The sequence below is a fragment of the Ranitomeya imitator genome, chromosome 1 (assembly GCF_032444005.1).
Source record: "Ranitomeya imitator isolate aRanImi1 chromosome 1, aRanImi1.pri, whole genome shotgun sequence".
NCBI lineage: Eukaryota > Metazoa > Chordata > Amphibia > Anura > Dendrobatidae > Ranitomeya > Ranitomeya imitator.
The window spans coordinates 117,134,669-117,156,586 of record NC_091282.1 but is presented as its reverse complement, the minus strand read 5'-3'; positions in this window follow the sequence as shown (position 1 = coordinate 117,156,586).

Sequence of the window (21,918 nt, the reverse complement as noted above, 5' to 3'; positions counted from 1 at the left end):
TCTACTAATTGCAAAACTGACTGGGATATATAGCTTTGCTGGATGCTTTAGTCAGTGCCAGTTGTCCATTGTTCGTGAAGGATTCACTTCCCTGCTGGTCTCTCCAGTTTGCTGTGTTTTTCTACAAAGATAAGTCCTGGCTTTGTTTTTGCTGTCCACCTGCAGTGGACCTTATAGTTCTGTGCTTTTTCATGTTTTTGTCTTGTCCAGCTTGGTCTGTCAAGGATTTTTTGCAGCCTAGCTATTTCTCTGGAGATGCAGATATACTCCCCATGTCTTTAGTCAGATGTGGTGATCCGTATTTTCTGCAGTGGATATTTTCTAGTGTTTTTATACTGACCGCATAGTACTCTGTTCTATTCTTTCTTTTTAGCTAGTGTGGCCTCCTATGCTAAATTCTGATTTCATATCTGCGTATGTTATTTCCCTCTCCTCTCACAGTCAATATTTGTGGGGGGCTATCTATCCTTTGGGGATTTTCTCTGTCTTTAGGGGTAGTTAGATCTTAGGCTGTGCCAAGGGGTCTAGGGAGTGTTAGGTACCGCCCACGGCTACTTCTAGTTGCGCTGCTAGGTTCAGGGTTTTCGGTCAGTACAGGGACCACCTTCTCCAGAGTACGTCTCATGCTGCTCCAAGGCCACCAGATCATAACAGTACAACTGGCCAACAATGAGTTATGTTGTGAATTCTGTGGCAGAGCTCCCTCCTGTGGTCACAAGTGGTACTTCGGCTGATTCTCTCTGTGAGCTTCCGTTGGTGGAGGAAAGTGGTACTGCGGCTTCTGAGTTTCCTTCCTCAGGTGATGTGGTGAAGTCGTTAGAGCAGCACCTATTTAACTCCACCTAGTGCTTTGATCCTGGCCTCCAGTCAATGTTCTAGTATTGGACCTGTTTCCTCCTGGATCGTTCCTGTGGCCTGCTGCTCTGCATAGCTAAGTTCCGCTTTGCTATTTTGTTTGCTGTTTTTTCTGTCCAGCTTGTCTATTTGTTCTTTCCTGCTTGCTGGAAGCTCTGGGACGCAGATGGTGTACCTCCGTGCCGTTAGTTCGGTACGGAGGGTCTTTTTGCCCCCTTTGCGTGGTTTTTGTAGGGTTTTGTGTTGACCGCAAAGTTACCTTTCCTATCCTCGCTCTGTTCAGAAAGTCGGGCCTCACTTTGCTAAATCTATTTCATCTCTACGTTTGTCTTTTCATCTTAACTCACAGTCATTATATGTGGGGGCTGCCTTTTCCTTTGGGGTATTTCTCTGAGGCAAGGTAGGCTTATTTTCTATCTTCAGGTTAGCTAGTTTCTCAGGCTGTGCCGAGTTGCATAGGAAGCGTTAGGCGCAATCCACGGCTGCCTCTAGTGTGGTTGGAGAGGATTAGGGATTGCGGTCAGCAGAGTTCCCACGTCTCAGAGCTCGTTCTGTGTTTTTGGGTTATTGTCAGGTCACTGTATGTGTTCTGACCTCTATGTCCATTGCGGTACTGAATTACCTTTCACAACAGTACTGGAGGCCCAAAGTACTAATGATTCTCAATAGAGGGAAAAAAGAAGTTCTGAGACCATTTTTTTTTCTCTGCACTGTGTTTTGCCTTTTTTTTCCCCTAGACATTTGGATGGTTCAGGACACAGGTGTAGCGATGGACATTAAAGGTCTGTCTTCATGTGTGGATCAGCTCACGGCAAGAGTACAAAATATTCAAGATTTTGTGGTTCAGAATTCTATGTTAGAACCGAGAATTCCTATTCCTGATTTGTTTTTTGGAGATAGAACTAAATTTCTGAGTTTCAAAAATAATTATAAACTATTTCTGGCTTTGAAACCTCGCTCCTCTGGTGACCCAGTTCAACAAGTTAGGATCATTATTTCTTTTTTACGTGGCGACCCTCAGGACTGGGCATTTTCTCTTGCGTCAGGAGATCCTGCATTAAGTAATATCGATGCGTTTTTCCTGGCGCTCGGATTGCTGTACGATGAACCTAATTCAGTGGATCAGGCAGAGAAAAATTTGCTGGCTCTGTGTCAGGGTCAGGATGAGATAGAGCTATATTGTCAGAAATTTAGGAAGTGGTCCGTACTCACTCAATGGAATGAAGGTGCGCTCGCAGCTATTTTCAGAAAAGGTCTCTCTGAAGCCCTTAAGGATGTCATGGTGGGATTTCCTATGCCTGCTGGTCTGAATGAGTCTATGTCTTTAGCCATTCAGATCGGTCGACGCTTGCGTGAGCGTAAATCTGTGCACCATTTGGCGGTATTACCTGAGCTTAAACCTGAGCCTATGCAGTGCGATAGGACTTTAACCAGAGTTGAACGGCAAGAACACAGACGTCTGAATGGGCTGTGTTTCTACTGTGGTGATTCCACTCATGCTATCTCTGATTGTCCTAAGCGCACTAAGCTGTTCACTAGGTCTGCCACCATTGGTACGGTACAGTCAAAATTTCTTCTGTCCGTTACCTTGATCTGCTCTTTGTCATCGTATTCTGTCATGACATTTGTGGATTCAGGCGCTGCCCTGAATTTGATGGACTTGGAGTATGCTAGGCGTTGTGGGTTTTTCTTGGAGCCCTTGCAGTGTCCTATTCCATTGAGAGGAATTGAGGCTACGCCTTTGGCCAAGAATAAGCCTCAGTACTGGACCCAGCTGACCATGTGCATGGCTCCTGCACATCAGGAGGTTATTCGCTTTCTGGTGTTGCATAATCTGCATGATGTGGTCGTGTTGGGGTTGCCATGGCTACAAGTCCATAATCCAGTATTAGATTGGAAATCCATGTCTGTGTCCAGCTGGGGTTGTCAGGGGGTACATGGTGATGTCCCATTTCTGACTATTTCGTCATCCACCCCTTCTGAGGTTCCAGAGTTCTTGTCTGATTACCGGGATGTATTTGATGAGCCCAAGTCCGATACCCTACCTCCGCATAGGGATTGTGATTGTGCTATCGATTTGATTCCTGGTAGTAAATTCCCAAAAGGTCGACTGTTTAATTTATCTGTGCCTTAGCACGCCGCTATGCGGAGTTATGTGAAGGAGTCTTTGGAGAAGGGGCATATTCGCCCGTCATCGTCGCCATTAGGAGCAGGGTTCTTTTTTGTAGCCAAGAAGGATGGTTCACTGAGACCTTGTATAGATTACCGCCTTCTAAATAAGATCACGTTTAAATTTCAGTACCCCTTGCCATTGTTATCTGATTTGTTTGCTCGGATTAAGGGGGCTAGTTGGTTCACCAAGATAGATCTTCGTGGTGCGTATAATCTTGTGCGTATTAAGCGAGGCGATGAATGGAAAACTGCATTTAATACGCCCGAGGGCCATTTTGAGTATCTAGTAATGCCATTCGGACTTGCCAATGCTCCATCAGTGTTTCAGTCCTTTATGCATGACATCTTCCGAGAGTACCTGGATAAATTCCTGATTGTGTACTTGGATGACATTTTGATCTTCTCCGATGATTGGGAGTCTCATGTGAAGCAGGTCAGAACGGTGTTTTAGGTCCTGCGTGCTAATTCTTTGTTTGTGAAGGGATCAAAGTGTCTCTTTGGTGTTCAGAAGGTTTCATTTTTGGGGTTCATCTTTTCCCCTTCTACTATCGAGATGGACCCTGTTAAGGTCCAAGCCATCCATGATTGGACTCAGCTGACATCTCTGAAAAGTCTGCAAAAGTTCCTGGGCTTTGCTAATTTTTATCGTCGCTTCATCTGCAATTTTTCTAGCATTGCTAAACCATTGACCGATTTGACCAAGAAGGGTGCTGATGTGCTGATGTGGTCAATTGGTCTTCTGCTGCTGTGGAAGCTTTTCAAGAGTTGAAGCGTCGTTTTTCTTCTGCCCCTGTGTTGTGTCAACCAGATGTTTCGCTTCCGTTCCAGGAAGGGGCTGTTTTGTCGCAGAGAAGTTCTGATTGCTCGGTGATGAAACCATGCGCCTTCTTTTCCAGGAAGTTTTCGCCTGCTGAGCGAAATTATGATGTGGGCAATCGAGAGTTGCTGACCATGAAGTCGGCATTCGAGGAGTGGCGTCATTGGCTCGAAGGAGCTAAGCATCGCGTGGTGGTCTTGACTGATCATAAGAACTTGACTTATCTCGAGTCTGCCAAGCGGTTGAATCCTAGACAGGCTCGTTGGTCGCTGTTTTTTGCCCGTTTTGACTTTGTGATTTCGTACCTTCTGGGCTCTAATAATGTGAAGGCGGATGCTCTGTCTAGGAGTTTTGTGCCCGCCTCTCCGGGTTTATCTGAGCCGGCGGGTATCCTCAAAGAGGGAGTAATTGTGTCTGCCATCTCCCCTGATTTGCGGCAGGTGCTGCAAAAATTTCAGGCTAATAAACCTGATCGTTGCCCAGCGGAGAAACTGTTTGTCCCTGATAGGTGGACGAATAAAGTTATCTCTGAGGTTCATTGTTCGGTGTTGGCTGGTCATCCTGGAATCTTTGGTACCAGAGAGTTAGTGGCTAGATCCTTTTGGTGGCCATCTCTGTCGCGGGATGTGCGTACTTTTGTGCAGTCCTGTGGGATTTGTGCTCGGGCTAAGCCCTGCTGTTCTCGTGCCAGTGGGTTGCTTTTGCCCTTGCGGGTCCCGAAGAGGCCTTGGACACATATCTCTATGGATTTTATTTCAGATCTTCCCGTCTCTCAAAAGATGTCAGTCATTTGGGTGGTCTGTGATCGCTTCTCTAAGATGGTCCATTTGGTACCCTTGTCTAAATTACCTTCCTCCTCTGATTTGGTGCCATTGTTCTTCCAGCATGTGGTTCGTTTACATGGCATTCCAGAGAATATCGTTTCTGACAGAGGTTCCCAGTTTGTTTCGAGGTTTTGGCGAGCCTTTTGTGGTAGGATGGGCATTGACTTGTCTTTTTCCTCGGCTTTCCATCCTCAGACTAATGGCCAGACCGAACGAACCAATCAGACCTTGGAAACATATCTGAGATGCTTTGTTTCTGCTGATCAGGATGACTGGGTGTCCTTTTTGCCTTTGGCTGAGTTCGCCCGGGCCAGCTCGGCTACCTTGGTTTCGCCGTTTTTCTGCAACTCTGGGTTCCATCCTCGTTTCTCTTCAGGGCAGGTTGAGTCTTCGGACTGTCCTGGTGTGGATACTGTGGTGGACAGGTTGCAGCAGATTTGGACTCATGTAGTGGACAATTTGACCTTGTCCCAGGAGAAGGCTCAACGTTTCGCTAATCGCAGACGCTGTGTGGGTCCCCGACTTCGTGTTGGGGATTTGGTTTGGTTATCTTCTCGTCATATTCCTATGAAGGTTTCCTCTCCTAAGTTTAAACCTCGTTTCATTGGTCCGTATAGGATTTCTGAGGTTCTTAATCCTGTGTCTTTTCGTCTGACCCTTCCAGATTCTTTTTTCCATACATAACGTATTCCATAGGTCATTGTTGCGGAGATACGTGGCACCTATGGTTCCATCTGTTGATCCTCCTGCCCCGGTTTTGGTGGAGGGGGAGTTGGAGTATATTGTGGAGAAGATTTTGGATTCTCGTGTTTCAAGACGGAAACTCCAGTATTTGGTTAAGTGGAAGGGTTATGCTCAGGAAGATAATTCCTGGGTCTTTGCCTCTGATGTCCATGCTCCCGATCTTGTTCGTGCCTTTCATATGGCTCATCCTGGTCGTCCTGGGGGCTCTGGTGAGGGTTCGGTGACCCCTCCTCAAGAGGGGGGCACTGTTGTGAATTCTGTGGCAGAGCTCCCTCCTGTGGTCACAAGTGGTACTTCGGCTGATTCTCTCTGTGAGCTTCCGTTGTTAGAGGAAAGTGGTACTGCGGCTTCTGAGTTTCCTTCCTCAGGTGATGTGGTGAAGTCGTGGTGAAGTCGTTAGGTGCTGCTCAATTTAACTCCACCTAGTGCTTTGATCCTGGCCTCCAGTCAATGTTCTAGTATTGGACCTGTTTCCTCCTGGATCGTTCCTGTGGCCTGCTGCTCTGCATAGCTAAGTTCCGCTTTGCTATTTTGTTTGCTGTTTTTTCTGTCCAGGTTGTCTATTTGTTTTTCCTGCTTGCTGGAAGCTCTGGGATGCAGAGGGTGTACCTCCGTGCCGTTAGTTCGGTACGGAGGGTCTTTTTGCCCACTTTGCGTGGTTTTTGTAGAGTTTTGTGTTGACCGCAAAGTTACCTTTCCTATCCTCGCTCTGTTCAGAAAGTCGGGCCTCACTTTGCTAAATCTATTTCATCTCTACGTTTGTCTTTTCATCTTAACTCACAGTCATTATATGTGGGGGCTGCCTTTTCCTTTGGGGTATTTCTCTGAGGCAAGGTAGGCTTATTTTCAATCTTCAGGTTAGCTAGTTTCTCAGGCTGTGCCGAGTTGCATAGGAAGCGTTAGGCGCAATCCACGGCTGCCTCTAGTGTGGTTGGAGAGGATTAGGGATTGCGGTCAGCAGAGTTCCCACGTCTCAGAGCTCGTTCTATGTTTTTGGGTTATTGTCAGGTCACTGTATGTGTTCTGACCTCTATGTCCATTGTGGTACTGAATTACCTTTCTCAACAGAGTTAATTGCATCTCAGAAGAAGGGTGGAAAGATTTTGAGCCATTTTTTTTCCTTAGCCTGTTTGGTCTGTTCCTCCCTCTTTACCACTGGGTGGCTACGGAGTCTAGTATTAACATGAATGTTCAGGAGTTAGTTTCTCGGGTGGATCAGCTTGCTGCTAGGGTACAGGGTATTTCAGATTTCATTGTTCAGACTCCTGCATTAGAACCTAAGATTCCCACTCCTGATTTATTCTTTGGTGACAGATCCAAATTTTTGAGTTTCAAAAATAACTGTAAACTGCTTTTTGCATTAAGACCCCAGTCTTCTGGTGATCCTATTCAGCAGGTTAAAATCATCATATCTCTGCTGCGTGGTGACCCACAGGATTGAGCATTTTCCCTGGAAACTGGCAATCCTGCTTTGCTTAATGTTGATTCGTTCTTTCAGGCATTGGGGTTGTTGTATGATGGGCCTAATTCTGTGGATCAGGCTGAGAAAATCTCGTTAGCCCTGTGTCAAGGTCAAGAAGCGGCAGAATTGTATTGCCAGAAATTTAGAAAATGGTCTGTACTGACTAAATGGAATGAGGATGCCTTGGCGGCAATTTTCAGAAAGGGTCTTTCTGAATCCGTTAAAGATGTTATGGTGGGGTTCCCCACGCCTGCTGGTCTGAGTGATTCAATGTCTCTGGCCATTCAGATTGATCGGCTCTTGCGTGAGCGCAGAGTTGTGCACACTGTGGCGTTGTCCTCTGAGCGGAGCCCTGAGCCTATGCAGTGTGATAGGATTTTGTGTAGAGCTGAACGTCAAACATTCAGGCGTCAGAATTGTGTTTTTACTGCGGCGATTCTGCTCATGTTATTTCTGATTGTCCTAAGCGTACAAAGAGAATCGCTAGTTCTGTTGCCATCAGTACTATACAACCTAAATTTCTGTTATCTGTGACCTTGATCTGCTCATTATCATCATTTTCTGTCATGGCATTTGTGGATTCAGGCGCCGCTCTGAACTTAATGGACTTGGAATTTGTCAGACGTTGTGGTTTTCCCTTGCAGCCTTGCAGCCTTTGCAGAACCCTATTCCTTTGAGGGGCATTGATGCTACACCGTTGGCTAAAAATAAACCTCAGTTTTGGACACAGCTGACCATGCGCATAGCGCCAGCCCATCAGGAAGATTGTCGTCTTCTGGTGTTGCATAATTTGCATGATGATATTGTGCTGGGTTTTCCATGGTTGCAGCTACATAATCCGGTGTTAGATTCGAAATCCATGTCTATGACTAGTTGGGGTTGTCAGGGGGTTCATGATCAGGTTCCTTTGATGTCAATCTCCTCTTCCCCCTCTTCTGAAATTCCTGAGTTTTTGTCTGACTTCCAGGATGTATTCGATGAGCCCAAATCCAGTTCCCTTCCACCGCATAGGGACTGTGATTGTGCTATTGATTTGATTCCAGGTTGTAAGTTCCCTAAGGGCCGACTTTTCAACCTGTCTGTGCCTGAACATACCGCCATGCGGAGCTATATTAAGGAGTCTTTGGAGAAAGGGCATATTCGGCCATCTTCTTCACCGTTGGGAGCGGGGTTCTTTTTTGTTGCCAAGAAGGATGGCTCCTTGAGACCCTGTATTGATTATCGTGTCTTGAATAAGATCACGGTTAAATTTCAATACCCCTTGCCTTTGCTTACTGATTCGAAATCCATGTCTATGACTAGGGTTGAGCGAAACGGGTCGTTCATTTTCAAAAGTCGCCGACTTTTGGCAAAGTCGGGTTTCATGAAACCCGATCCGACCCCTGTGCGGGGTCGGCCATGCGGTACGCGACTTTCGCGCCAAAGTCGCGTTTCAATGACGCGAAAAGCGCCATTTCTCAGCCAATGAAGGTAAATGCAGAGTGTGGGCAGCGTGATGACATAGGTCCTGGTCCCCACCATCTTAGAGAAGGGCATTGCAGTGATTGGCTTGCTGTCTGCGGCGTCACAGGGGCTATAAAGGGGTGTTCCCGCCGACCGCCATGTTACTGCTGCTGATCTGAGCTTAGGGAGAGGTTGCTGCCGCTTCGTCAGAAGCAGGGATAGCGTTAGGCAGGGTCCATTAACCACCAAACCGCTTGTGCTGTAGCGATTTGCACTGCCCAACACCACCTTCGGTGTGCAGGGACAGTGGAAGCTACATTTTTTTTTTTTTTCCCCTCAGCGCTGTAGCTCATTGGGCTGCCCTAGAAGGCTCCCTGATAGCTGCATTGCTGTGTGTACGCCGCTGTGCAAACCAACTGCTTTTTACAAAGCACAAATCCTCTTGTTCCTTCCTTTCTGCACAGCTATCTTTTTTGTTTGTACACACTTTTTATTTAATTTGTGCATCAGTCCACTCCTTATTGCTGCCTGCCATACCTGGCTGAGATTACTGCAGGGAGATAGTAATTGAAGGACACTCCCTGTTTTTTTTTTTTTTTTTTTGTGGGAGATTAAGATTGACATTTCTGCTAGAGTGCCATCCCTGTGTGTGCCATCTCTCACTCAGTGGGCCATAGAAAGCCTATTTATTTTTTTGCTTGGTTTGGGTTATAAAATCTACCTGAAAAAATCACTACATCAATCAGTGGGAGAAAAATATTGGCCTCAGGGCTTGTGTGCCACTCTTGACTCCTGTGGGTGCCATCTCTCAGTCAGTGGGCCATAGAAAGCCTATTTATTTTTTTGCTTGATTTTGGTTCTAAAATCAACCTGAAAAAATCACTACATCAATCAGTGGGAGAAAAATATTGGCCTCAGGGCTTGTGTGCCACTCCTGACTCCTGTGTGCATCATCACTCACTCAGTGGGCCATAGAAAGCCCTTTTTTTTTTTTTTTTGCTTTATTTGGGTTCTAAATTCTACCTGAAAAAATCAATAAATCAATCAGTGGGAGATTAATATTGGCCTTTGGGCTTGTGTGCCAGTCCTAAGCGTGCCATCTCTCTCTCTCAGATAGTGGGCCATAGAAAGCCTATTTATTATTTTTTTTATTGGGTTTATAAATTTTCCCTGGAACCAAAAAAAAAAAGTGGGAGATTAATATTGGCCTCTGGGCTTGTGTGCCAGTCCTGAGCGTGCCATCTCTCTCACAAATAGTGGGCCATAGAAAGCCTATTTATTATTTTGCTTGATTTGGGTTCTAAAATGTACCTGAAAAAATCACTACATCAATCAGTGGGAGAAAAATATTGGCCTCAGGGCTTGTGTGCCACTCCTGACTCCTGTGTGCATCATCACTCACTCCGTGGGCCATAGAAAGCCTTTTTTTGTTTTATTTGTTTTCTAAATTCTCCCTGAAAAAATCATTTTATTTTATTTGGTTTCTAAATTCTTCCTGAAAAAATCATTTTATTCTATTATTTTTTTTCCTAAAGTCTCCCTGAAAAAAAACAAAAAAAACAAATCAGTGGGAGATTAATATTGCCCTTTCTGCTTGTGTGCCAGTCTTGACTCCTGGGTGTGCCATCTCTCTCTCTCTCTCTCCAATTGTGGGCCATAGAAAGCCTATTATTTTTTTAGCTTGATTTGGGTTCCAAAATCTACCTGAAAAAATCACTACATCAATCAGTGGGAGATAAATATTGGCCTCTGGGCTTGTGTGCCACTCCTGACTCCTGTGTGCGTCATCTCTCACTCAGTGGGCCATAGAAAGCCTTTTTTTGTTTTATTTGTTTTCTAAATTCTCCCTGAAAAAATCATTTTATTTTATTTGGTTTCTAAATTCTTCCTGAAAAAATCATTTTATTCTATTATTTTTTTTCCTAAAGTCTCCCTGAAAAAAAACAAAAAAAACAAATCAGTGGGAGATTAATATTGCCCTTTCTGCTTGTGTGCCAGTCTTGACTCCTGGGTGTGCCATCTCTCTCTCTCCAATTGTGGGCCATAGAAAGCCTATTATTTTTTTAGCTTGATTTGGGTTCCAAAATCTACCTGAAAAAATCACTACATCAATCAGTGGGAGATAAATATTGGCCTCTGGGCTTGTGTGCCACTCGTGACTCCTGTGTGCGTCATCTCTCACTCAGTGGGCCATAGAAAGCCTTTTTTTGTTTTATTTGTTTTCTAAATTCTCCCTGAAAAAATCATTTTATTTTATTTGGTTTCTAAATTCTTCCTGAAAAAATCATTTTATTCTATTATTTTTTTTTCCTAAAGTCTCCCTGAAAAAAAACCAAAAACAAATCAGTGGGAGATTAATATTGCCCTTTCTGCTTGTGTGCCAGTCTTGACTCCTGGGTGTGCCATCTCTCTCTCTCTCTCCAATTGTGGGCCATAGAAAGCCTATTATTTTTTTAGCTTGATTTGGGTTCCAAAATCTACCTGAAAAAATCACTACATCAATCAGTGAGAGATAAATATTGGCCTCTGGGCTTGTGTGCCACTCCTGACTCCTGTGTGCGTCATCTCTCACTCAGTGGGCCATAGAAAGCCTTTTTTTGTTTTATTTGTTTTCTAAATTCTCCCTGAAAAAATCATTTTATTTTATTTGGTTTCTAAATTCTCCCTGAAAAAATCATTTTATTTTATTTGGTTTCTAAATTCTTCCTGAAAAAATCATTTTATTCTATTATTTTTTTTCCTAAAGTCTCCCTGAAAAAAAACAAAAAAAACAAATCAGTGGGAGATTAATATTGCCCTTTCTGCTTGTGTGCCAGTCTTGACTCCTGGGTGTGCCATCTCTCTCTCTCCAATTGTGGGCCATAGAAAGCCTATTATTTTTTTAGCTTGATTTGGGTTCCAAAATCTACCTGAAAAAATCACTACATCAATCAGTGGGAGATAAATATTGGCCTCTGGGCTTGTGTGCCACTCCTGACTCATGTGTGCGTCATCTCTCACTCAGTGGGCCATAGAAAGCCTTTTTTTGTTTTATTTGTTTTCTAAATTCTCCCTGAAAAAATCATTTTATTTTATTTGGTTTCTAAATTCTTCCTGAAAAAATCATTTTATTCTATTATTTTTTTTTCCTAAAGTCTCCCTGAAAAAAAAAACAAAAACAAATCAGTGGGAGATTAATATTGCCCTTTCTGCTTGTGTGCCAGTCTTGACTCCTGGGTGTGCCATCTCTCTCTCTCTCTCCAATTGTGGGCCATAGAAAGCCTATTATTTTTTTAGCTTGATTTGGGTTCCAAAATCTACCTGAAAAAATCACTACATCAATCAGTGGGAGATAAATATTGGCCTCTGGGCTTGTGTGCCACTCCTGACTCCTGTGTGCGTCATCTCTCACTCAGTGGGCCATAGAAAGCCTTTTTTTGTTTTATTTGTTTTCTAAATTCTCCCTGAAAAAATCATTTTATTTTATTTGGTTTCTAAATTCTTCCTGAAAAAATCATTTTATTCTATTATTTTTTTTCCTAAAGTCTCCCTGAAAAAAAACAAAAAAAACAAATCAGTGGGAGATTAATATTGCCCTTTCTGCTTGTGTGCCAGTCTTGACTCCTGGGTGTGCCATCTCTCTCTCTCTCTCCAATTGTGGGCCATAGAAAGCCTATTATTTTTTTAGCTTGATTTGGGTTCCAAAATCTACCTGAAAAAATCACTACATCAATCAGTGGGAGATAAATATTGGCCTCTGGGCTTGTGTGCCACTCCTGACTCCTGTGTGCGTCATCTCTCACTCAGTGGGCCATAGAAAGCCTTTTTTTGTTTTATTTGTTTTCTAAATTCTCCCTGAAAAAATCATTTTATTTTATTTGGTTTCTAAATTCTTCCTGAAAAAATCATTGTATTCTATTATTTTTTTTTCCTAAAGTCTCCCTGAAAAAACAAAAACAAAAACAAATCAGTGGGAGATTAATATTGCCCTTTCTGCTTGTGTGCCAGTCTTGACTCCTGGGTGTGCCATCTCTCTCTCTCTCTCCAATTGTGGGCCATAGAAAGCCTATTATTTTTTTATCTTGATTTGGGTTCCAAAATCTACCTGAAAAAATCACTACATCAATCAGTGGGAGATAAATATTGGCCTCTGGGCTTGTGTGCCACTCCTGACTCCTGTGTGCGTCATCTCTCACTCAGTGGGCCATAGAAAGCCTTTTTTTGTTTTATTTGTTTTCTAAATTCTCCCTGAAAAAATCATTTTATTTTATTTGGTTTCTAAATTGTTCCTGAAAAAATCATTTTATTCTATTATTTTTTTTTCCTAAAGTCTCCCTGAAAAAAAAAAAAAAAAATCAAATCAGTGGGAGATTAATATTTACATTTGTGCTTCAGTGACAGTCCTGCGTGTGTGGCATCTCTCTCATTTGTTGCCACCAACAACAGAGTGTGTAACATTGTGCCTGATTTTCGTTGTGGTCTCACTCACCTGTAAAGGGGTAGCTAAATCATACTGAAGTTATAGCTCACCGTGTAATTTGTGTGACAGCAACAAATACCGTTAGTTTGTTTACGTTTTTAAAACAATGAGGAAGTATGGTGGAAGAGGTCGTGGCCGGGGGCGTTCATTGTCAGCTGGTAATGAGGGTAGTGGTAGTGGTGGAGCATCAGCTGGTCGTGGGAAAAAAAATATTGCACCTAAGTCTGGAGCTGTGGAGCCAGGTTCGTCATCTGGCTACACAAGGCCTCGAACGCTCCCTTTTCTGGGAGTAGGAAAACCGCTTTTAAAGCTGGAGCAGCAAGAGCAAGTTTTGGCTTATCTTGCTGACTCAGCCTCTAGCTCTTTTGCCTCCTCTCGTGAAACTGGTAAATGTCAAAGCAGCGCGTCGTTAGTGGATGTTCACGGTCAGGGACAAGTCGCTTCCTTGTCCTCTACAGCAAAAACAACAACAGAGAAGAATGCAGCAGGCGACACAACGGGTTACTCCATGGAGCTCTTTACACATACCGTCCCTGGCTTAGAAAGTGAAGCAGTTAACAGTCCATGCCCATTACAAGTTGAATCTGACATGGAGTGCACTGATGCACAGCCACAGCCAGACTACTATGCTGGTCCTTTGACTCAGACCACAACATTGCCCTCGCAGGGTAATGATCAAGAATCAGACCCTGATGAGACTATGTTGCCCCATCACGAACGCTATACCACCGACCGACACGGTGACACAGACGAAGTTGCACACGAGCTACAAGAAGAGGTAATAGATGACCCAGTTCTTGACCCCGATTGGCAGCCATTGGGGGAACAGGGTGCAGGCGGCAGCAGTTCTGAAGCGGAGGAGGAGGGGCCGCAGCAGGCATCAACATCGCAACAGGTTCCATCTGCCGGGCCCGTATCTTGCCCAAAACGCATGGCAAAGCCAAAACCTGTTGGAGGACAGCGTGGCCATCCGGTTAAAGCTCAGTCTGCAATGCCTGAAAAGGTATCCGATGCTAGAAAGAGTGCAGTCTGGCATTTTTTTAAACAACATCCAATTGATCAGCGCAAAGTCATCTGTCAAAAATGTTCAACTACCTTAAGCAGAGGACAGAATCTGAAAAGTCTCAATACAAGTTGCATGCATAGACATTTAACCACCATGCATTTGCAAGCCTGAACTAACTACCAACGTCCCTTAAGGTTGTAGCACCCTCGGCCAATGAAGCTAGTCAGCAACGCAACATCCCTTCCGGCAGTGTAGGGCCACCATTTTCCGCACCACCTGCAGTATCTGTGCAGGTTTCTTTGCCAGGCCAAAGCAGTCAGGGTCAGGGAATCACCAGTTTCGTAGTAGGAAACACTGCATCTAGGGCACCGGCAGCAACAATACCATCTCCCACCGTCTCTCAGTCTGCCATGTCCACCGGCACCCCCGCTAGTTCCACGATCTCCAGCTCTCCAGTCCAGCTCACCCTACATGAGACTATGGTTAGAAAAAGGAAGTACTTAGCCTCGCATCCGCGTACACAGGGTTTGAACGCCCACATAGCTAGACTAATCTCGTTAGAGATGATGCCCTACCGGTTAGTTGAAAGCGAAGCTTTCAAAGCCCTGATGGACTACGCTGTACCACGCTACAAGCTACCCAGTCGACACTTTTTTTCCAGAAAAGCCATCCCAGCCCTCCACCAGCATGTTAAAGAGCGCATCGTCCATGCACTCAGGCAATCTGTGAGCACAAAGGTGCACCTGACAACAGATGCATGGACCAGTAGGCATGGCCAGGGACGTTACGTGTCCATCACGGCACACTGGGTGAATGTTGTGGATGCAGGGTCCACAGGGGACAGCAAGTTTGGGACAGTTCTGCCTAGCCCACGGTCTAGGAAACAGTTGGCTGTAGCCGTTCGCACCCCCTCCTCCTCCTCTTCGTCCTCCTGCAGAAGCGAGAGCTCGTCCACAGACCGCAGTCGCACAACCACTCCATCCGCAGCTGCCACTGTTGCACACCAGGTCTCCCATTATGGGGCAGCTACTGGCAAACGTCAGCAGGCTGTATTGGCTATGAAGTGTTTGGGCGACAACAGACACACCGCAGAAGTTCTGTCCGAGTTCTTGCAGAAAGAAACGCAGTCGTGGCTGGGCACTGTAGATCTTGAGGCAGGCAAGGTAGTGAGTGATAACGGAAGGAATTTCATGGCTGCCATCTCCCTTTCCCAACTGAAACACATTCCTTGCCTGGCTCACACCTTAAACCTGGTGGTGCAGTGCTTCCTGAAAAGTTATCCGGGGTTATCCGACCTGCTCCTCAAAGTGCGTGGACTTTGCTCACATATCCGCCGTTCGCCCATACACTCCAGCCATATGCAGACCTATCAGCGTTCTTTGAACCTTCCCCAGCATCGCCTAATCATAGACGTTGCAACAAGGTGGAACTCAACACTGCACATGCTTCAGAGACTGTGCGAACAGAGGCGGGCTGTTATGTTTTTGTGGGAGGATACACATACACGGGCAGGCAGTAGGATGGCAGACATGGAGTTGTCAGGTGTGCAGTGGTCGAAGATTCAAGACATGTGTCAAGTCCTTCAGTGTTTTGAGGAATGCACATGGCTGGTTAGTGCAGACAACGCCATAATAAGCATGAGCATCCCCCTAATGCGTCTGCTGATGCAAAGTTTGACGCACATAAAGGATCAGGCGTCTGCAGCTGAGGAAGAGGAAAGCCTTGATGACAGTCAGCCATTGTCTGGCCAGGGCAGTGTACAGGACGAGTTAGCGGGCGAAGAGGAGGAGGAGGACGAGGAGGATGATGGGGATGATTATATTTTTAATGAGGAAGCTTTTCCGGGGCCACTGGAAATTGGTGGCGCGGCAAGGCCGGGTTCTGGTTTTTGGAGGGACACAAGTGACGTGGATTTGCCTGAAACTGCCCCTCAACCAAGCACAACCACAGATTTGAGAACTGGAACTTTGGCCCACATGGCGAATTATGCCTTACGTATCCTCAAAAGGGACACACGCATAACTAAAATGATGAACGATGACGATTACTGGTTGGCCTGCCTCCTTGATCCTCGCTATAAAGGCAAATTGCAAAATATAATGCCACATGAGAACTTGGAACTAATATTAGCAACCAAACAATCAACTCTTGTTGACCGTTTGCTTCTGGCATTCCCTGCACACAGCGCCCATGATCGTTCTCACACGAGCTGCAGGGGCCAGCAGACCAGAGGAGTTAGAGGGGCAGAAATCAGAAGTGGCGTTGGCCAGAGGGGTTTTCTGACCAGGTTGTGGAGTGATTTTGCTATGACCGCAGACAGGACAGGTACTGCAGCATCAATTCAAAGTGACAGGAGACAACATTTGTCCAGTATGGTTACAAACTATTTTTCATCCCTTATCGATGTTCTCCCTCAACCGTCATTCCCATTTGATTACTGGGCATCCAAATTAGACACCTGGCCAGAATTGGCAGAATATGCATTGCAGGAGCTTGCTTGCCCGGAAGCTAGTGTCCTATCAGAAAGAGTATTCAGTGCTGCAGGTTCAATACTAACAGAAAAAAGGACTCGTCTGGCTGCCCAAAATGTAGATGATCTAACCTTCATTAAAATGAACCACAACTGGATTTCGAAATCTTTTGCCCCACCTTGCCCGGCTGACACCTAGCTTTCCTATGAAAAGGTCTTGCCTGTGGACTATTCTGAATGCCTTTTCCAATCTCGTAATTTTCTGCACCTGATTGTCCAGCATACGACATGTTTACACCTCACTAAATGGCCAAACTCCCCACACGGGGTCGTGGTATCGACACTTGGCGACAGCACCCGTGAGAGTGCTGTTTGTCTGAATAGGTGGGTGTGCCCGCTTTTGGTCGACGGCACTGCCACTGGGTCCCTCCTAGTACAATAAAGTGTCTCTGGCGGTGGTGGTGCGCACCCAACGTCAGACACACCGTTGTAATATGAGGGGCCCTGGGCCTGTACCGCCGGCCACAAGACAGTTCCCCCCCCCCCAGCTCAAACAGTGCTCTACCACTTGCAAAATTATCTCACAGCTCCACCAATGTTTAGTCTATGCGCTGACATCCTTCAATGCCTGCCACTGACAATACCATTGTATTGACATTTTTGTTATGTTAGGCCTTCGAAGCCTGTCTGCGGTCACTCCTTCCACTAGGCCTCCACTGACCACACCACTGCTGCCCGTGTACCCCTGGAACCAATTTAAAATTGCCTACAGCCATGTGTTATTATTTTAGGCCTTCGATGCCTGTCTGTGGTCACTCCTTCCACTAGGCCTCCACTGACCACACCACTGCTGCCCGTGTACCCCTGGAACCAATTTAAAATTGCCTACAGCCATGTGTTATTATTTTAGGCCTTCGATGCCTGTCTGCGGTCACTCCTTCCACTAGACCTCCACTGACCACACCACTGCTGCCCGTGTAACCCTGGAACCAATTTAAAATTGCCTACAGCCATGTGTTATTATTTTAGGCCTTCGATGCCTGTCTGCGGTCACTCCTTCCACTAGGCCTCCACTGACCACACCACTGCTGCCCGTGTACCCCTGGAACCAACATCAGAAAATATAAAAATAAGTATTTTGCTTATAAAAAAGAAAATACTGGAGAGATATCAAATGCAGACATTTTAACATTAAAAACAAACACATACAACAAAAATCTGGTACAGTACTAAAAATGGCCACCAGCTACAATAACTTTCTCCTGCAAGTAGTTAACAGAAAGTTTTTTTCAATTTAAAACACAGATATGGCATCCACCGAGTGTTGTCCTGTCGCGTCTTCTTTATATTATTGCCAAGAAGATGCAAAACAATGAAAATAATAAAATCATTATTTACCAAAAAAATAGAGTAAGTCAAAACCACATTGCAAATAAACATTCATTACAAATAAAGAAGCAGGGCGCGTCCGAGGGTGAGTATATACCTAATAAGAATATAATCACCCTCGGACGCGCCCTGCTTCTTTCCGACAGCCTTCCTTCCTAAGAATCAGCCCTTCCGTGGTGTAGAGAGAGGGTTTGTTACACTCCAAGGTGTTCCCCAGGTTGCCTTTCCTGAGCTTCGATCTTCATGCTCTCGTTTAGTAGTTGTCGGAAAGTAGGCTGCATTAGGCCTACAAATTGGGTATGGGGTGGAGAAAGATGGTGTGTTACACTCCAAGGTGTTCCCCAGGTTTCCTTGCCATTGCTTCGGTCTTCCGACTCTCGTTTAGCAGTTGTAGAAAACTACACTGCATTAGGCCTACAAAATGGGTATCGGGTGGAGAGAGATGGTGTGTTACACTCCAAGGTGTTCCCCAGGTTGCCTTTCCTGAGCTTCGATCTTCCGGCTCTCGTTTAGTAGTTGTTGGAAACTACACTGCATTAGGCCTACAAATTGGGTATGGGGTGTAGAGAGATGGTGTGTTCCACTCCAAGGTGTTCTCCAGGTTGCCTTTCCTGAGCTTCGATCTTCCGGCTCTCGTTTAGTAGTTGATGGAAACTACGCTGCATTAGGCCTACAAATTGGGTATGGGGTGTAGAGAGATGTTGTGTTCCACTCCAAGGTGTTCCCCAGGTTTCCTCGCCAATGCTTCGATCTTCATGCTCTCGTTTAGTAGTTGTTGGAAACTACGCTGCATTAGGCCTACAAATTGGGTATGGGGTGTAGAGAGATGGTGTGTTCCACTCCAAGGTGTTCTCCAGGTTGCCTTTCCTGAGCTTCGATCTTCCGGCTCTCGTTTAGTAGTTGTTGGAAACTACGCTGCATTAGGCCTACAAATTGGGTATGGGGTGTAGAGAGATGGTGTGTTCCACTCCAAGGTGTTCCCCAGGTTTCCTCGCCAATGCTTCGATCATCATGCTCTCGTTTAGTAGTTGTTGGAAACTACGCTGCATTAGGCCTACAAATTGGGTATGGGGTGTAGAGAGATGGTGTGTTCCACTCCAAGGTGTTCTCCAGGTTGCCTTTCCTGAACTTCTATCTTCAGGCTCTCATTAAATTGTGGTTAAACGGAACAACTGCATTTGGCGTACTAGTTGGTTTGGGGCCTACTATCGGTGTCTGCCACTCCTTGCTGTTCTCCTGGTTTCCTGTCCTGAAATTCCGTTTTCAGGCGCTCGTTAAGTAGTTGTTAATGTTAGACTGCATTTGGCCTACTAGTTGGGTTGGGGCCTACTATCGGTGTCTGCCACTCCTTGCTGTTCTCCTCCACTGAACAAAGCTGTGCCGCCTGTTTACTACGGTTGCCAATTTTGAACTGCATTTCGACTACTTACTGATTTGGGCCTACTCTCTGTGTCAGCCTCTCATTCCAGTTGTCCTCCACTGCAATGCCCCCTGGTTATTCCTGTGTTACCAATTTTGAACTGCATTTAGCCAACTTTATTCTTTGGGCCTATATCTGTGTTTCCTCCTCATCCTGCCCATTGCCCAGCCAGTGATAGATGAGTCTGCTGGTACATTGACCCATAACGCAACATTCCCCGTGCACGCTACACAACAACATTGTGACCCTGCTGAAAGTCAGGTTGCTCTTCCCGCATACCATACCACCTTACACGGGGACAAAGAGGAAGGTGCAGATGAAAGTGCAGGTTCCTTCATCAGGTGGGGGGAGGAATACTAGTTGGCGACGTCACTGGCACAGGGCCTCTCATAGTACGCAAAAGTGTTGCTGCCGGTGGGAGGCGCCCCCGCCGTGCAAACACACCGCTGTACTTTGAGGGGCCCTGTGCCAGTGCCAATGCCAACGAGTGGGCCCCCCCGCTTGCTCAGGTTCACAGCACTTGCAAAGTTGAAATACTTACCTCTCCCTGCTCCACTGCCGTGACGTGGTCCAGATTTCCTGGGCCCACTAATTACTTGAACCAGCCCTACCCACCACAACTTTAGCCAAATGAACCCCAATTTCAAATGCCTTCCAATTATTATCAGGTAAATTACGCTTGACAAGCTTCATTAAGAAGAATGGATGGTTTTGACATTAAAATAGGCACTCTAGGTGTTTTCCTGGCCCCCACTCACTGCCGACTATGCTGCCCCATTGACTTGCATTGGGTTTCGTGTTTCGGTCGATCCCGACTTTACGTCATAATCGGCTGATTTCACTCGACCCGACTTTTGAGATAGTCGGGTTTCGCGAAACCCGGCTCGACTCTAAAAAGGTCAAGGTCGCTCAACTCTATCTATGACTAGTTGGGCTTGTCAGGGGGTTCATGATCAGGTTCCTTTGATGTCAATCTCCTCTTCCCCCTCTTCTGAAATTCCTGAGTTTTTGTCTGACTTCCAGGATGTATTCGATGAGCCCAAATCCAGTTCCCTTCCACCGCATAGGGACTGTGATTGTGCTATTGATTTGATTCCAGGTTGTAAGTTCCCTAAGGGCCGACTTTTCAACCTGTCTGTGCCTGAACATACCGCCATGCGGAGCTATATTAAGGAGTCTTTGGAGAAAGGGCATATTCGGCCATCTTCTTCACCGTTGGGAGCGGGGTTCTTTTTTGTTGCCAAGAAGGATGGCTCCTTGAGACCCTGTATTGATTATCGCCTCTTGAATAAGATCACGGTTAAATTTCAATACCCCTTGCCTTTGCTTACTGATTTGTTTGCTAGGATTAAGGGGTCTATCTGGTTTACTAAGATTGACCTTCGAGGGGCATATAATCTTATTCGTATCAAGCAGGGTGACGAATGGAAAACTGCATTTAATACGCCCGAAGGCCATTTTGAATACCTTGTGATGCCATTCGGACTCTCTAATGCCCCATCTGTGTTCCAATCCTTCATGCATGATATCTTTCGGAGTTATCTTGATAAATTCATGGTTGTATATTTGGATGATATTTTGATTTTTTCCAATGATTGGGAGTCTCATGTGAAACAGGTCAGGATGGTATTTCAGATCCTCCGTAATAATGCTTTGTTTGTGAGGGTCAAAGTGCCTCTTTGGAGTACAGAAGGTTTCTTTTTTGGGTTTCATTTTTTCTCCCTCATCTATAGAAATGGATCCGGTTAAGGTTCAGGCCATTCATGATTGGATTCAGCCCACACCTGTGAAGAGCCTTCAGAAATTCTTGGGCTTTGCTAATTTTTATCGTCGTTTCATTGCCAACTTCTCCAGTGTGGTTAAACCTCTAACCGATTTGACCAAGAAAGGCACTGATGTGACGAATTGGTCCTCCGCGGCTGTTTCTGCCTTTCAGGAGCTTAAACGCCGATTTACTTCTGCCCCTGTGTTGCGTCAGCCAGATGTTTCTCTTCCATTTCAGGTTGAGGTTGAGGCGTCTGAGATTGGGGCAGGGGCCGTTTTGTCTCAGAGGAATTCTGATGGTTCCTTGATGAAACCGTGTGCCTTCTTTTCTCGGAAGTTTTCGCCTGCGGAACACAATTATGATGTCGGCAATCGGGAGTTGTTGGCTATAAAGAGGGCATTTGAGGAGTGGCGACATTGGCTTGAGGGGGCCAAGCACCGTATTGTGGTCCTGACTGATCATAAGAATCTGATTTACCTCGAGTCTGCCAAACGGCTGAATCCTAGACAGGCTCGATGGTCCCTGTTTTTCTCCCGTTTTGATTTTGTGGTCTCGTACATTCCTGGTACTAAGAATGTTAAGGCGGATGCCCTCTCTAGGAGTTTTTTTCCTGATTCCCCTTGGGTTCTTGAGCCGGTCGGCATTTTGAAGGAAGGGGTGATTCTTTCTGCCATCTCCCCTGATTTTCGACGGGTTCTTCAGGAATTTCAGGCTGATAAGCCTGACCGCTGACCTGTGGGGAAACTGTTTGTTCCTGATAGATGGACTAGTAAAGTGATTTCTGAGGTTCATTGTTCTGTGTTGGCTAGCCATCCTGGGATTTTTGGTACCAGAGATTTGGTTAGTAGGTCCTTTTGGTGGCCTTCTTTGTCACGGGATGTGCGTTCTTTTGTGCAGGCCTGTGGGATTTGTGTGCGGGCTAAGCCTTGCTGTTCCTGCGCTAGTGGGTTGCTTTTGCCATTGCCGGTCCCTGAGAGACCTTGGACGCATATTTCTATGGATTTTATTTCCGATCTTCCTGTTTCCCAAAGAATGTCGGTTATCTGGGTTGTCTGTGACTGATTTTCTAAGATGGTTCATTTGGTGCCTTTG